This window comes from Gorilla gorilla, chromosome 11, assembly GCF_029281585.2.
Source record: "Gorilla gorilla gorilla isolate KB3781 chromosome 11, NHGRI_mGorGor1-v2.1_pri, whole genome shotgun sequence".
Classification (NCBI taxonomy): Eukaryota; Metazoa; Chordata; class Mammalia; order Primates; family Hominidae; genus Gorilla; species Gorilla gorilla.
The window spans coordinates 139,650,729-139,668,356 of record NC_073235.2 but is presented as its reverse complement, the minus strand read 5'-3'; the positions used below and the strand labels follow the sequence as shown (position 1 = coordinate 139,668,356).

The window sequence follows — 17,628 nt, the reverse complement described above, 5'->3', positions numbered from 1 at the left end:
TGGCCCATGCCCAAGAATGAGCAAAGACAGCCAGCCAGTGAGGCTAGAGGCAAGATGGAGTCAGGCATGTCATATTTCTCTCACTGGCATAATTTTGCAAAGGTGGTTTCACCTTCCCCACTCCCAGCATTCTCTCTGTTGCTCCCCTCCCTCCCCGCAGACCCTTATGTAATTTTGTTGTGAAGTTTCTGAAATCCTACCATCAGCTGAAGAATGACAAGGTTCATGCATTTGGAAAGGAGAGCTTTATTTCTCATAAAGGGTTGTATCCTGCAGGGTGGCCATTCTGATAGGCTGGGAAGCAGAGCCTCTGGCCAGAAGCTGGAAACAGGCACTTCGAGGGTGGAGAAAATAAGACAGGAATTTATGCTGAAGCAGGTGGCCAAATATACATATTCAATAAGTATAAGAGGAGTCATGAATATTTATGAAATGTTTATCCCCTGGCTGCCCCTTGCGGAAAAGACTGGGAGAGTGAGCATTTAGCTCTTTCAGTCTCCTCTTGGAGTCAGGAAAAAGAGAAGTGATTTGGTAATGGACGTTAGGTTTGCCAAACCAGAGTCCACTATCCCTTCCCAGATCGATCCCAAGGCACTGTGGCCATATGGCCAAGATCAGAAGGAAACAGACAGAGATTCAAATGCATACATGCACAAGCTCACACACGTGACAACACAACCTCTCAACCATGAAGCAAGTTTAAAAGAAAAAGGGTTCTTTTCCTTTACCACCCTCAGCTTGCTTTCTGATTTGGGAAAAAGCCACAACCTCTCAACTTTGAGGTTTTCCAGCCCATTACCCAAATAGAAAAGAATAATGCTATGAAAATAAAGCCAGGTGGACGTGGCAAGGTGGGCACCAGGGGCCAAACCTATGATCTTCTATTGATTCGGAAACAAACCTCAGAGTGTGGTGTGAAGAATAATCATGGTAATGAAATAATAGCTGTGTTGTAAGAATGCAAAGTTGGATGCTAACATTTGTCTGAGATCATGAAGAAGAGGAATGGGAAGTTCATGACATCTGTGAAGTTAGTGACTAAGGCTGTATGGTAAGGAAAGACCTTGGGGATTTCAGTGAAATTCTGAATTCAAAGAGCATGATGAATGTGGGGTGGGGCTGTGTGAGGCAGACAGCTGAGAAACCTGAGAGCAGATGAGGCTGGGAGGAGGAGCTGCCCCCGGTCAGGAGGAGGGAGGGGCCGGCTTGGGGAATTCTGTGGGCAGAGTCCAGGGATCTGCTGGTTACAGTCGTGATGGATATGCCGTGACCTTCGTACCAGGAGGGGCTGAGCTGGGGCAGTGCACAGGCAGCGGCTTCCTCAGTGACCCCAGAACTTGGAAGAAAGGCAGTGGTCTCCAGGGGAGGTTGGTGGTGAAGCCAAACTAGGAGAAGTGCTAGGAGAGTGAGAAAAGCCAGGTCAGTCTCCAAACATACAGCACCCCCAATGCACAGAGATGTTGCCCTCAAAGACCCTTGTCCTGCTGTGAAATGCCTTGCACCCTCCAGGGCTGCTGGCTGAGTGCTGAGGGAAGTGTCCCAAAGAAGGGAAATGTCAAGAAAAGAGGGTCCCGGGGAAGCCTCCGTTGTTGTTTGGCAAATGGCCCATCCTTTGGGGGACAAAGGGATGAAATAAGGGAAGCAGCAACAGGTCAGGCCCACAGCCTCATGCTCAGCTCACTCTGAGCCAGCCTTGGTGATAAGAAGGCAGAGGTGGCAATGGTGTCTGATGCATCTGACCCCACAGACATGCGGTCGAGGTGGTCCCGAGGCCCCTGGAGGCCCCACCATGTGGAGGTGGGAAAGAAAACCGGCAGGAGGCAGATGTTTTTGACTCAGGACTGGGTTTTGTCAGCCTCAGCGTGAGCCCATCCTGGGCTGGTGGGCTGGCAAAAAAGAAACCGGGTTTTGAGGCAAGGGCTAACTCCAGGACCTCGACGTTGGAACACAAAAAACCCCTTCCTAGCTGGTAACGCTCAGCCCTCATTTCCTGCCACCACACACATTCTGCCCCGAGAAACTCACGTTATAGGAAAGAATGCTTTCAGGCAGTATCAGGGAGAGGAGGGGGTGCGGATCGGCTGAAACGGGAGCATGAGTTGGAATCACAGGTGCAGAGTTTGTGCCCCTTCCTCCTGGGAACGCCTCTGTCCCTGGACTCAGCCCCCTGCCCTGGCTCCTGGTTGCTCAGGGCTCCGTCCATAATCTAACACATAATAATGGGCTCTTTTAAATGGCCTTATCCATATGTTTATTTTACAAGATACTTTCTGAGCAAAACTTAGCTGTACAGCTTTTATATCAAGTTGACCTCCTCCACTTCTCACTCGAGGGCACCGAAGTGAAGTAACTGCGTGGTGACTGATGCAAGACGCTGCTCAGACGTGGGCTACTTCCTCAAGGAGTAGTCCACGCAGGGAGCGAGGAGATTTTGTTACATCTGCCCAAATGAAAACATTCATCGTCACCCAATTCTGGGCCTCTTCTGCCATATGTGCTGATCTGTCTCCCACATTATCCACCTGCTTAGCTGATGGCAGCCCACGCTCGCTCCAGAGCACAGAGTTTTGTGTCCTAAATGATCGGGAGCAGGCGTGGAGGTGTGCTTATCCATCATCAAACACACCGCCACACTTCCAGTCCTGTGATAGTCAGCCCTGGGGCTTGGCAGATAGAAGGTTTATAAGTGTAGGAACTTTTAGCAGCAACAACAAAATGAGGAAAAAGTTGTAAATAGAAAATGGAGTTCCAAGTCGGAGCCCAGGCAGCCAGGAGCTGCAGCCTGCCGGATTAGGTCCTATGAGCAGCTGCCCCGGGGTTTGGAAGTCAGTCTCCCCTTCCAGAAAGAGAGTGTAAGAACATACATGTGGAAACTCTCCTTTTGCTAACTTAGGTTTGACTTTTAAGTCACCAGGTGTAAAGGTGATGGTATGCTTTTGTGAGATTTCAGAACCTAGTGGGTAGTGGGTCATTGGAGATGCTGATTGCTCTTTCTTCTAAGTGCCAAATGACCTGCTGGGAGTGTGTGCTGGTCAGTCTGATGTGCACCAACGTGGGCAGACCTGTCCAGGGTGGGTTTGATCTCAGGCTAGAATGACTGCTCCAGCCCCAGCCTTTGCATCCTACTCAGTCCTGTGCCAGGTACTGGGAATACACAGAAAAGTAAGAAAAAGTTTCTGTCTTCCAGAAGCTCAGTTTGGAGGAGTGCTTTGCAATCTTTTATGTGCACTGGAATCCCCTGGGGATCTTGTTCAAATGCAGAATCTGATTCATTAGGCCTATTAGGTCTGAGATTGTGAATTGTGAACAAGCTCCCAGGTGATGCTGATGATGCTGGTCCGTGGACCACAATTTGAGTAGCCAAGGTTAGAGCAATGGTTCTGAAGGGTGGTCCCCAAGAAGCAGCTGCAGCCAAGAGCTCCATATTAGAAATACGAATTCTCAGGTATCTCCCAAGACCTACAAAATCAGAATCTCTGGGAGTGTGGCCCACCAATCTGTGCTTTCATCAGCCCTTTGGTGATTCAGATGTGCCAGCTCACCACCTGGTTACAGTAGTGATTAGCTTAGCTGGACTAAAAAGGGAGGTGGCCTGAACTAGTATCTGAGCTGGCTCTTAAGGACACATAGGAGAAACCAGGCAGACAGAGAAGGCTGTGCAAAGGCCCGGAGAGGAAGTTGGAGGTGTCTGGAGAGAGACAGCCCAGGAAAGAGGCTGAGAATCACCCAGAAAACCCTTGAAGGCCACTGTTTGCAGACGCAGAGCTTTGCACAGCCATTGGCCCTTCGAGGTTGAGCCTCGCAGGGAGTTCGCCTCCCACCTCCCCACGCTCAGCTGTGGTTAAGCTGGTTCACCTTCCTGAAGAGAAAGGCTGCTGATACTGAAAACGATTTCCAGTCTGATAAAATCGAGATGGCGCCCAGAACTCACTTTTCACTCCCGGAGAGTCAAGGCTGTGGAGACCTAGTAATTATTGATTCCTATAGGAGCCAAGGCAGGAAAGAACGAAATTGGAGAGAGTGACAGGGACAAAGGTGAGGGGTAGGGGGGGAGCGCCTGAGGACCTCGTCTGTGGTTAGCGTTCTAAGTGTAGTTGTAAAGAACGGAGGATGGTTCCTGTTGACATCTGTGGTTTCTGTCAGCCTGCATCTTTTAGTCATTTTTCACCAAATTATCCTCAATGGTGGTGAATGTGTGTGTGTGATCCCAGGAGCTGGAGGAGTGGCTGGGGGGCAGCCAGCAAGAAGCTGAAGTTGTCTCAATTTTGTCTTTAAAAATGTGTGTGTCTGTATTTTTGTTTTAATATAAGCAATGGCTCAATGCTTAGTGAAATAAATAATTCTGTGATCCTAGGGTTTCATCCCAGGCAGTGTGCATCTCGTCCTCTGAAAAGCAGAGGGGCAGGCTTTAGAAAGGCATTGTCTTCTAGGGAGGTGGAATTTCCATGGAGGGGACATTTTAGAGGAAGAACTATTAATAAATCAACCATCTGTGTGGTGAGCACACAGGGGTTGGGGTGAAGGGAGGGTGCTTGGGCTGTCCTTTGACATGAGGCTGTGGCAAGCAGCTCTTTTTAGTTAGTGTCCCAACAAGTCCCAACTCATAGTCCCACCCAGGAAGGGTGGGCGGGAGGCCCAAGGCAGGTGGAAAGCAGGTAAGGCAGGCACAGCTATGGGAGCCACAGCTGGTGCTCAGACACACACTCAAACCCACGCTAGCCTAAGAGCACGCTCAGGGCCTCTGGAGGGGCTGCGGTGCTGGAAGGGGGCTCTGTTACTTGAGAATTGAGCAGTAAGATGAACTCTCTGAATTCAGTCCTCAGGGCATGTCTCCTCTGCCCGAGCCTGGAGCCAAATCGGGGAGGGTGGGCTCCTGGGGAATGTACTAGGTTAACTCATTAGAAGGCCCCAGAAGACACATCGGACTCAAGCCCAGTATTTTGCAAATGTGCACATTTGGTCAGAAGGATCAGGCAGGAAGAGTGGGCAACTCTGCTCGAATCTGTAAGAAAATGGCATTCATCCAGGGGTTTCCACTGGCAGAGCCACCTCGTGTTTGTACTCTGGTGTCAGCATCTCCTCCTTCCTAAACCCTTCCCCCAATCAGGTTCTGCAGTAACACAGCAGCGCCAGATGCACCTTATTTCTAAAGCCCCATAAATGTCTAAAAGGTGGGGCATAGAAACTGATTTTCAAAACGTTCTTCTTTGCAAGCAGAATTGTAGGTAAGCACCAATACCTGGGAGAGATAAGAGGAACTTTCTGATGCTGCAGGGCAGTGGTCCCCTTCCACCACGCAGAGTCAGACACAGTGGCAGCCCTAGTCTGTCTTTACCAGGACAAATGGGCACCGTGGGATGGGAAGGCCCATAGGAGTGGGGAGGTGGTTCAGGACATGCAGTTGACATGGGTGAGGCTGACTCACCCGGAGGGGTCCCAGTTCCAGGAAGGGTGCCCAGCCCAGGAATGAAGGCACTGGAGCCCTCCGGAACCAGGTCTGGATCCCTGACCCCCAGGCCAGCCTTGCTTCGGGTGGACAGATGCCCTTCAGGAGCTGCCCAAATGCTGACAGCCAGGCTTTGGAAGGACACAGATTTCCAGAGCAAACCTTCCTCCTTCTGACCCTCTCAACCCTGGGCTCAAGGAGAGGTCTTCTGTCACTAAAAACGTATGTTCATTTAAAACAGATGGGGACTTTGGACTTTCTGGAAATGGATTTATAGGTTTCCGTTTGGCCCCACCTCTCTGAAAGCCAGGCTCCAGTGGGGTCACCCATCTTCCTTCCTGGGAGGGGCCTGAGGCCCTGGGGGTTACATTTTAACAGACACAGGGTGAGCACTTAACAACGCACTTCCTGACCTTGGTGACGTTCAGCAGAGCACAGGGAGCAGAAAAGTGTTTGATCAAAACTTGTCCTATTGCTGCATTGTTACTGAAACTGATGGAACACAGGTTCTGAACCTAAAAAAAAAAAAAAAAATCAGAGGCAAAGTCCCTCACCACAAGTTCCTATGTTCCCAGGTCGTTACTGCTGAAGAAGGCTGATTGCCTTTGTGGTCCCACACTTTAGCCTGCGTTAGAATCGTCTGTGGGACTTGTTAACACAAGGCCCCCTCCTCAGAGTTTCTGATTCAGAGGGTCTGGGGTGGGCCTGAGAATCTGCATTGCTAACAAATTCCCAGATGAGGTGGAGTGATGCTCCAGTGACCACAGTGAGAACCACAACTCTACAGCCAGCGCTCCAGCACACCGTGCCCCATGCTGCCATTTTCTTACTGGATCATTTTTACATCACTCTTTCCCAAGACAACATTTCTCTTATGCAGCACAGGCAGCCTGGGAGGCGGGGGCTGGTTCTGCAGGCCAGTGTCGTTCCTGAGCCCACATCCTAAAATGGGAATCGGCATCTCAGACAGGCTCCAGCTCTGTCCAAATGCTCCAAGATGCCTCATGAGAGCACTGTCCAACACTGGTCAACCAGGCTGTGCCATTCACACCTCCTATGCCAGTTGGAAATGCCATTGAGATGAGCATCAGCCAGGAGGAGAGAGGCCATCGTCCAGCTGTCAGAAGTGTGTGAACCAGAGGCACTCCATCTTGAATAGGAGCTGGTACAATGAGGCTGAAACCTACTGGGCTGCATTCCCGGATGGTTACGGCATTCTAAGTCACAGGATGAGATAGGAGGTCAGCACAAAATACAGGTCATAAAGACCTTGCTGATAAAACAGGTTGCAGTAAAGAAGCCGCCCAAACCCATCAAAACTAAGATAGTGATAAGAGTGACCTCTGGTTGGCTCACTGCTACACTCTCAGCAGCGCATGACAGTTTACAAATGTCATGGCAATGACAGGAAGTTACCCTATATTGTCTAAAAAGGGGAGGCATGAATATTCCACCCCTTGTTTGGCATATCATCAAGAAATAACCATAAAAATGGGCAACCAACAGCGTTCGGGGCTGCTCTGTCTATGGAGTAGCCATTCTTTTATTCCTTAACTTTCTTAATAAACTTGCTTTCACTTTACTGTGTGGACTTGCCCTGAATTCTTTCTTGCTGGAGATCCAAGAACCCTCTCTTGGGGTCTGGATCGAGACCGCCTTTCCTGCAACACAGCCACCAAAAATTCCAAGCTCAGGGGCCATCAGCCCCACCCCTCCAAGCACAGGTCCACACAAGCAACATCACTCCTCTTACACGTGGGAGGAGCATCTTGGAACAAACTCCAGGCAGAGAGGGCGTGCGTCTCAGAAACAGTGTTTTGATTTTCTCCAATAATGAGGCAAAACATTTTTTTGAAATTATCAGATGGAATTGATTATTAAAATAGAATGAACATTGAATTATTTTTCCCCAAAACCAGTGAATGGTGACTTGAAGGGTAGGTTAGTAATAATTCACCCTACTTACAAGTCATAGTATGAGTTGAATTTCTTTATGTCACTGCTTTTGCTTTAATTGGTGGCCATCTCTCCAGGGGCCTGACCAACCATTAACCAATATTCCTGATGTCCTGTGATAGCAAATGTTGATGGGAATTTGAAGGATGGTCAATCATCATCTGCTGTCTAGTTTTTTGGTTTTTGTTTTTTTTACAGTTTGTTAACTGTTTTTTTAACAGTCTCAGACAGAGCATTTTATCCTAAAAAAATGGGGAGCAGGTACCACATGTAACCAGCCTCAGCTCTGGAGGAACCCCAGAGAAAGAGAAGGATGCCTATCTGTTCCTGACCCCCAAGGTCCCTCAGGATCTGCTGGGAGGGGTTAGTTGTGAGAAGTAGCCCCAAGACTGCACAACTTAACCTGTGAAAGCATTTATTTAGAATTGAGCATTTGCATTTTGGGAGATGACTGCAAACACAGCTGTTTTCTTTTTTATGCAATTAAGATTGAGGCATCCTTAGTGACAATGGGTACCAGAGTGGATGCCTATTGAAGCCACCCCTCCAATTGTAAAAAGGTATCCTCGGTGAGGAGGTGGTACTCACCTTCCTCTTGACTGCAAGCATTGACCTAAAAGTTCTGTCGGATCACAAAGGCCCAAGTTACGGGGAAACAGTAAGATACAATGGCCTCTGAACTGTGAAAGACTTTTCTTTCTAGCCTCTTTTTAGAGATGCATTTAAAGGCAGCTTTGTGGGATCCAGCATTCATTCATTCATTCATTCATTCATTCATTCAAATGCAATGTTTATTGAGTTGCTACTGTATGCAGATCCTCACTGGGATCTGTGCTGAGCTTGAACAATGGGCTGCTTTCACATTCCAAGATCTCCCTTCACAATCCCCACAGGAAATACGAATATTCCACATTTGGGGTCTTTTCTTTTCTCTGGGAGTGCTGGGATCATGCTGTCAGTGTGTCTCCCATCTAGGTGGCTGCATCTCAAACTTCTGTGACCCTTTTTTAAGATGTGAGAACAGGTGTTGTTTGTACAGCATTCGTGCCCGCTGGCAATGAGTCCTCATCAGCAGGTTACCTTGGGAAGGGGAGGATGCCAGGTCAAAAACATGGCCTCAGGTGCAGCCATCCCTGCAAGACAGTTCTCTCCAACCAGCATGGCTAACCGATGAGCCAGAGACACAGGGGTTGAAGGGGTCCAGCCTCTCCTACACTCCTAACAACGCTCTCTTTTTCCTAAGAACTTGAAGATGGCGCAAGAGATGCACAGGTGGCAGGGAAGGGACTGGGATGAACCGTACACCCACTGCCTGTGCAGTTTTTCTTAAATTAAACCTTTTATTTTGAGATAATGGAAGATTCCCATGCAATTGTAAGAAGTACTATAGAGAGAGCCGAGGTACTCTTCGCCCAGTTTCCCCACGTGGTATCATCTTGCATACCTATCCTACAGTGTCACAGCCAGGTAATTCCCCCATGCAGTTTTGTCTAGCAGACGTGATGAGCTTTCCTGAAGGCCTTTGTCCTGCCATACTTCTGGTTCCTATGGGCCTAACCCCTTCCTTTTCCTGGGTTTTCCTGCCAAGCTCAGATCTTTAATTCTTTTCTATTTCCCTACTTTTCCACTATGGATTCATTTTGGAAATTATAATGCTTAGTGACCACAAAAAAAGTTAAGCCAACGAGCCAGAAAACCCTCAGTTGCCTTATACTTTTAATATAAGACATAGTTCTGAAATTTTACTGGTCTTTTGCAGGTCATACTATCTTGCATTTGATAGGAACAATTTTATGGATAATTTCAGAGCTTATAGTCCAATAAAGATAGGGCAAAACATTTTAAGTTGCTTTTCAAATCCGTGATAAAGTGACAGTCAAGAAGAGCTGTACTGATGGTGTTGTATTGAACTTCTTGGGGTGGCCCTAGAGGAAGTCAAATAACATTACCCTGAGCCATCTGCTCAGTTTGATTCTCAGAGGATCTTCTTCAGTCTTGCTCAGACTGTGCTAAGAACAAACAGGGTGACTTTATTTTCTATCATACATATGCTGTCCAGAAGGATGGATGCCTTGTCCTGCCCCGTGATACCGACAGGCAGAGAGAGCTGTGCTGCTTGCCACATGTTTTGGAATCTCTTCCCCCAGCTGCAAGTGTTTCATAACATCTATTGACCTCTTCTGAGAATAAACACCCACTAGAGTTGGCTACATCTCCTCTGAAAGAGGCATCCACCCCACGGTATAATCCCACTTCGACAATAGGCTGTGCACAAACTCTGCAGGGTGCTTGAGGCATTTGTTGCCTGAGCCACGTTAAGCCCAATGGGTTTTAATAGATCAATGTACACTGATGTGTCCCAAATAGAGGTGTGCCAGCCTCACACCCTGAAGGGGAGGAAGGTGCTGGACATCAAAAGCACCTACTCGTGGCTGTCAAAGTGCACACTTCCTTCTATTTGTTCCAGAGATAGCTGAACAGATTTTTCCTACCATACCTTGCATTTCAAACCAGCTCTCGACATGGCTGAAAGACAAAGTGCATGAAAGAAAAGACAATGAATCTGAACTCTCACTCTGCTGTCATGAATGATGTCATACTAGCCTAAGAGCACGCTCAGGGCCCCTGGAAGTGGGGGAGCTCAGGAAGGCGAGCGCAGAGGGGAGCAGACTGGGTCCATCCCACATGTCCCAGAGGCACAGGAGGACACCAACTGTGCAGGGGTCAGAGGCCAGGGAGCCCATCAGAGTGAGGTGATGTGCTGGGGAGGGCCTCGCCTTAGCTGAGAGTGCAGATGGGAATTAAGATGCATTGTGGCAATATAAAGAAAACATAAATGTGGCCCTGGACCCAGGGAAGATGACACTCACAGCCCCCTATGCAGGTCAAATACAAGTGGCATTGGGCTTCCAGACCTGGCCCCAAGGAAGGCAGAGAGAAAAGTCATCACCCAGCGTCCCTGGGGGTGCTGAAACAAGGAGACTTCACCCTGGCCCTCGTGGGTCAAAGGCCCTTGAGATGGAGATGTGCTTGTGGGCACTGAGCCAGGCTAACATCAGAGGCCTGTGTGTGCTGGGGTTTCCCTTCCCAAGGGGCACTCTCAGGTTTGAACTGAAAATCTCAGGAATCCTACGATAAAATAGTGCTGCTCTCAGACTACCCAGACAGTTTAGTCAGGATCTTCTAGCACATTTGTCTTGAGGGTTCGTGTAAGGTTTGATGACTCTCTTGCTTACAGGACAAGTTAGGATCCTGTAAATAAATAAATAAATATATATATATATATGCCTATGCAGCTTTGCGGCCAATAACGGAGAAGTTCTCTTCTGACCTCAGGAATTGTTATGGGCTGAACTGTGTCCCCTCCAAAATTCACATGTTGAAGTCCTAACCCCTGAATACTTTGGAATGTGGCTGTGTTTGGGGATAGGGTCTTTACAGGAATAACTAAGCTAAAACGAGGCTGTTAGGATGGGCCCTAATCCAATGTGACTGGTGTGCTTATAAGAAGAGATGAGGACATGAACACACAAACGAAAGGCCATATGAAGCCACAGGAAGAAGGTGGCATCTACAAGCCAAGAAGAGAGGCCTCAGGAGAAACCAGCCCTGCTAATGCCTTGCTCTCAGACTTCCAGCCTCCAGAATTGTGAGAAAATCAGTGTCTGTTGTGTAAGCCACCCAGTCTGCGGAATCTGGTGAGGACAGCCTAGCAAACTGATACAGGAGTGGTCTCTTGTTCTCAAGTTTGGGCTGGGAGAAGCTTTGTGAACCTCAGAAAACCCAACCCAATGGTTTTTGATATTGACCTCAATTCTTCATATTTAAAACCCCTCTCTCCCAGCAGTCATAGCATCCACTGGACTGACCTGTGATGAAGTGTCCTTCTCCTGTGATCAGTGCCGTCTGTTCTAGAACCGGAACCCAGACACTTCAGGGGCAACTGAGCAGATCACCTCCTGCTCCTCCTAGGTGCTGGAAAATGGTATAGTGACAGCAAAGAGTTATTACCCCGATCATGCAAAGGCTGTTACCACAATAGTTTATTCAGGTTTTGGCTTTCGGTTAGTAGACGACAATGTGAAGAGTGAGTGCAAGACATTAATATACCAGGTTAAAAAAACTATAAAATAAAAATTACTATATTGGCTGGGCATGGTGGCTCACACCTGTAATCCCAGCACTTTGGGAGGCTGAGGCAGGCGGATCACGAGGTCAGGAGTTTGAGACCAGCCTGACCAACATGGTGAAGCCTTGTCTCTACTAAAACTACAAAAATTAGCTGGGCATGGTGGCACATGCCTGTAATCCCAGCTACTCAGGGGCTGAGGCAGGTTCTCGCTTGAACCTGGGAGGCCGATGTTGCAGTGAGCTGAGATTGCATCACTGCACTCCAGCCTGGGCAACAGAGCGAGACTCCATCTCAAAAAAAAAAAAAAAAAAAAAATTACTGTCTCATTGAATGGAAATATCCTATAGTGCATTGAACCTTTGGCCAGAGAAAGTCTTTAGGGCTTTTGAGTACCTGTTTAAAAGGCCTGGATAACCAGCAAAGCTTTGGACCTACAGACTCTGATGTCAAGTAGAAAAGAAGGCTCAGGGAATTATTCCCTGAGCTGGTCTAAGAGTCTCCGATGGCCAACCCTCCCACCATCCCCAGGTCACGAGCCAGGTGGAATTCTGACAGGGCACACCTTAGTCTTTGTGAGACAAAAAGAAACTGCTTTTTTACTTTAATGTTTGGTAATTCTAAAAGAAAAATATACTAATGACCCAAGGGAACCTTAAAGAGAAGAATATATTCACATCGAATGCTTTTTTGTGTGTGTATTTCTTTCCAGTTATTGTTCAAGTGTATTCATAATTGTATAGTCAGCGTAATGGAATAATACACTATTTCTTATCCTTTTTCCTGTCTTTATTTTAAATCATTACTCTTCGGACAAAACCCAGGAATTATTTTATTGGGTCAACAAGTATAAGCATATTGCTAAATTTCCACTAAGAAATTCCACTTAGCATATTGCTAAGTTTCCACCACCAGAAGGGTCATCTTATCAGTGGAACCACATTCTCATTCTCACTAAGTAATTAAATTTTTAAGTCCTATTTTTTAGAAGTGAAAGTTTATTCTTAATTTTTTAAGAATTTGCATGTAAAAATTCTTAAAAGGACAAAAATACTCTTCTAAATTTGTTTGGTAATTGTAGGTCCTTCTGTACAAATTATTTATCACATCCTTTCCCTATTTGCCTACTGAGATTTTGATATTTTTCTTACCAGTTGAAATGAGTATTCTATATTCATACCGGCTTTTTCAGATTGGTGAAATGGTTCTCCCAGTCTGTTATTTTTTCTTTTTTCTTTTAATGTTAGTTATAAAATGTTGATGTTGTTAAATCTGTTGAACGTTTCATTGACTTTTGTCTTTTACTTCTGTCTTCAGAAAGTCCTCTCCCTTGGGTGGTTCTGGTGAACACCCCTGCCACCGCCTGGGTCAGGGCTCCCCCACTATCTTCCTCTTCACTTCCTTGCTACACCTGCTGGGCTGGGCCCCTTTCCTTATCGTTTGGCCAAGGTTGTCCAATTTAGCGAATAAAATGATAAGATAGTCAGTTATATTTGGATGTCAGATAAATAGCAAATAACTTTTAGAACAAGCATGCCCCCTGCAATATTTGAGACATACACTAAAATAATAATAATAATAATGTTGCTTATTGGCATTCAAATGTAACTGGGTGTCCTGTATTTTATCTGGCAACTCTATCATTGGGTCCCATCTTCCACCGAGTCGAGTGGAGTCTTTCTAGGCGCGGATTCAACATGACTTCCCAATCCCCCAGCGGGCAAGTGGTTTGCACAGGACACAGTGGGCGAGGCTCCTGAGTGGTTCGCCCGCCCCAGCCGCATGGGCGGGTCCGCACACCAGGCCTGGGTCTACCGTGGCGCTGTGGGGACGAGGGCCTCACTGGTGCAATCTGCAGTTTCAGCATCTGTAGAGTCAGCTCAGGCTGCCGTAATGAAGCACTGTAGACTGGGTGGCTCCAACAACAGACATTTATTCTCTCCAGGATTCTGCAGGCTGCAAGTCTGAGATCAAGATGGCGACAGGGTGGGTTTCTCTCGAGGCCTCTCTCCTGGGTTTGTAGATGGACGACCTCCCCGTGTCTTCACATGATCATCCCTCTCCACCTGTGTCCAAATTTCCTCTTAGTGGATCCAGCCCAATGGCCTAATTTAACTTTAGTTCCCTCTTTGAATGCCTTGTCTACAAATACAGTCGCATGGGAGGTATTGAGCTTAGGCCTTCAACACGTGAATTTTGAGGGGACACTCTTCAGCCCATGGCAGCGTCTTCCACTCCTGCAGTTATTGGTCCCCTTGTTCTCCCACTTGACAGCACTGTGTGTCTGCGGCCTCTGAGATCTCACTTTCCCTCTGCGATTGGAGCTGCACACACGACCCTGATGGTTCTCTGGACATCCTGATTTCACCAAGACCTTCTCCCCCAGGCTCGACTCCAGCTGTCCTTGGTGGAGCTTCCATGGGTGGGGACCTGTCCACTGTGGATAGATTACCCAACAGTGGCCAACACCCTGTTGCACTTCCAAATTGGACCAGTGCCTGGAAACTTCTGCTCCACTGCCTCAGCCTACCAGGCCTGCCTGATCCCACCCGCTGTCTGAATCACTCAGGAATTGGCCAGTGGGCCTTTGGTTCCCGGGTCTTGGACCCCTGGCCGTCTTCCCCAGGCTCTGCCCACACACAGGCCACTCACCTCCACAGTGTCTGATGCCCCCACCTTCTCCTCCTTCTCCGCAGGCCTGTTTTTCCTGGAACCAGCAGGACTCCCATCCAGGTCCACTCAAGTTGTGACACTGCTTGGCTCAGTGTAAGCTTTTCTGCTTTTTAGTTTTTAAAATAGTTTGATTTACTCCATCTAGATCTTACTTTGTCAGATGACCTGTGGTGTGGGTTTGACTCATCGTGATACACTTCTGCATTTTACAAGTCATTATAAGGACATATGTCATTTATTAAATATCTATTTCCTTCTCCATGGCTTTCCTGATGCCTGTTCAATAACATATAGCATTCCCCACCTGTAATCTATGCTGTAAGGAGGTCATAGCCTCTAGCCACATGTGGCTATTAAACATGTGGATAGTACAAATTTGAAAACTTGGTACAAAAAAAGAATGTAAAGTATTGTGTGAATATTAAATAATCTTTTTCAAGGCCTGGCGCCATGGCTTTACAACTATAAATCCCAGCACTTTGGGAGGCCAAGGTGGAAAGATTGCTTGAGCTCAGGAGTTTGAGACCAGCCTGGGTCTGGCAAAACCTTGTCTCTGCCAAAAATACAAAAATTACCTGGGTGTGGTGGTGTGTGCCTGTGGACCCATACTCGGGAGGCTGAAGTGGGAGGATCACTTGAGCTCAAGAAGTCAAGGCTGCAGTGAGCCGTGATCGCGCCACTGCACTCCAGCATGGGTGACAGAGTAAGACCTTGTCTCAAAAAATAAAGTAAATAATTTTTTCAATTGATCACATGTTAAAATGATGTCATTTTGATATATTAGGTTAAATCAAATATATTATTAAAATTATTTATTTTTACTGTTGTTAAATGCAGCTACTAGAAAATGTCAAGTTCCACATGTGACTGTCTGTATTTCTGTATATGATTGTCTTTAGCTCAAGGTTTCTTCATTGCATTCCTTTAGTCTCTCTCTGTCATATTTTAAGCCAATATTCTAAGGTTTTAATGAATGTTCTTCTTAAAATATATTTTAATATCTGCTGGGACTGAAAACTTCTTCCCTCTTACTCTTATTTTTCAAGCAATCTTTTTGGAAGTCTATGTCAATTGTTCTTTCAGGTAAATTTCAAAATTATTTTTGCCAAATTCATAAAAAGTCTATTTGGACTATTCATCTGTAGATCTAGAAATAGTTTTCCTTTCTCAAATGGATGTCTTTTATGACTTCCTATAGACCTTGGAGGTTTTATTTACATTCTGCACATCTTCTCAAAATCACTTCTATGTTTATAATATTTTTGATACTATTGTGAATAAGATCAATACTCAGGTGCTATTTGTTTTTCCATATTTGTCTTTTAAAGTCACTTAAGCTGCTTTGAAATAATTGTATATTTTCAATTATTGTTATCTGTGAAGCGTATTTTTCTCCTTTTACCGTATGCATTCATTTTATTTGGTTTCCTCTACAGTTACAATGTTACAATGACCAAGGCCCCCAAACCTTAATAAATAATTATGGTGGTAGTGGGCATTGTTCCTGAAAATAATTTGCTAATATTACTTTTTGGAATATTTACTCTTAAACTTGGCAATGCTTTTTCTTGGCTTTGACTGCCTTCAAGGACAGCCATTAGAGAGGCATTTTCCCTTTCCAAGTAAAATAAGCAGTCTAGAAAACAGAATTTCCTTCTGGCCTTTTGCAACCCACCCACTATAAAAATAAAACAAAACCATTATGTTTTTGGTTTTGAAGCATATTTTCGTAGGGTGACATGCCAGATTACAAACAATCCATAACGCTTTGCAAAAATGTCAGTGGGTAGAAGAGCAGTTAGGTCTTCTTTTCTCTGGAATCAAGCTCAAGAAATGTGAGTTAGGGTCAAGCTTTGTGTTAGGGTTAGATTCAGAGGTAGGGTTAAGCCTAGAAAAACCTGGTTTCAAAGTATTCTTGTATTGCATTTCAATTTTAAAACTCTCTTGAAAACAAAACCACAAACACACTTTTAAATAACTTGAATTAAAGATGAAGTTAAATTGACATTATGAATGCCTTAGAAATGAAGGATGATGAGAGACATATATATCCAAGTCCGTTACGTGCAGATTCAGAGAAAAACATGGCCTTAAATTCATGTATTAGAAATTACAAACAAATGGAAAATAAGTGAACTAAGCTACCAAAAAAATTAAATAAAATCCCATGTAACAAATATTTTAAGTTACTAAGTCCTCAAAACATCATTTAGAGGTGTCTTATGTTTTGCATTAACAGATAAAGAAGCTACTAGGATACTTTTTAGAGAAAATGACAGGCTTAGAATTTTCATAGGATAAGCTACAGGAGCAAGCAGGTATCTCTAGCTCTTACACAAAGACAAAAGATGGAAATACTGTTGAGTTTGCCATTAGCCAGGACTAACGTGACTCCTGGCTCCTCTAGACAGAGGGACTGCTGACCCTGCACATGCAGGGCTGGGAGTAGCTGGATACTGTCCCATTCCTGGGCCTTGGGGAAGTGCATCCTGGTTATGTCTGGAGCTGAAGCAGACAAAACTGGGTGATGAGAAGCATCTTCCTTGTTCTTCAAGGCTTTGTCTGATGAAGATCCAGTGTGGAATCTTTGGCTTAGTCTGGGATTTCTGGGCTGTGAAAGTTCTGGATATGTCTCCGTCCTGAGAAGCATGCTCAGCGTGGCTTGTCATAGACACCGTACACTCTGAAACTGACAAGACATTTTCAGATGCAGCCTCCCTTAAGGGAGTGTCCCTGGGACGGCATTCTGTTCAATAAAATAGTGACCCTCTTCCTTGGCTAACGGTCTCTAGGAATTGATATAGTGGAAGGGACATCTTGGTAGGGACCGATTCCAGGAAGATTCTTCTTCTCCCAGCACTCTGCATCATTCTTGCCATTCCTTAAACTGCCCTCCAAGATCCAGCCCCCACCCCAAGTGGGTCTCTGTTTTTTACATAGTAGCTCCAGCAGGGCCAAGATGCAGCCCCTCAGGGACTGGTGGATGGATGCACGGGAGCTCTGTGAATGGGGATCTGGGCATGTGAAATGCTGAAATTGAGTTAGGAGAGATTGGTTTGCTGGAGATAATGGCTGTGAAAGGAAAAGGGAGGAGGGAGGATGGAATGGGAGGGGCCATCACACAGTGGTGGACCTGACAGAGCCCCCACCTCCCCAACAGTAAGCTTGGAGCGAAGCTTCCTTGTTCAAAGACTCCCGTGTCAGGTGGAGGTGGCCAGGAAGTCTTGCTCAGTCACCAACTGAAGCCACCCCAAGAATAATATGATCTTAGCTTCAAAGCTGAGGTGATTTATGAGCTGTCATCTTCATTTGAAGGCTGTTGGCTAACCACACTCCTCACAGCGTGAAGGGGAATCTGAGCTCCCCACACACCTCTGTGCCTGCCACACCCAGTGTGGAGTATTGATTACCTCTCTGTAGTCTT

General features: G+C 46.2%; 1 long non-coding RNA gene across 1 annotated transcript; it reads right to left on the bottom strand.

Moving 5' to 3' along the window:
* Positions 1-226: 226 nt before the first annotated feature.
* LOC134756688 (uncharacterized) lies at positions 227-14,340 on the bottom strand. Its single transcript, XR_010129731.1, has 4 exons — positions 14,184-14,340; positions 11,272-11,377; positions 5,860-5,961; positions 227-1,397 (listed from the first exon to the last, which is right to left on the bottom strand). It is a non-coding gene; the product is annotated as an uncharacterized lncRNA (long non-coding RNA).
* Positions 14,341-17,628: the final 3,288 nt, after the last annotated feature.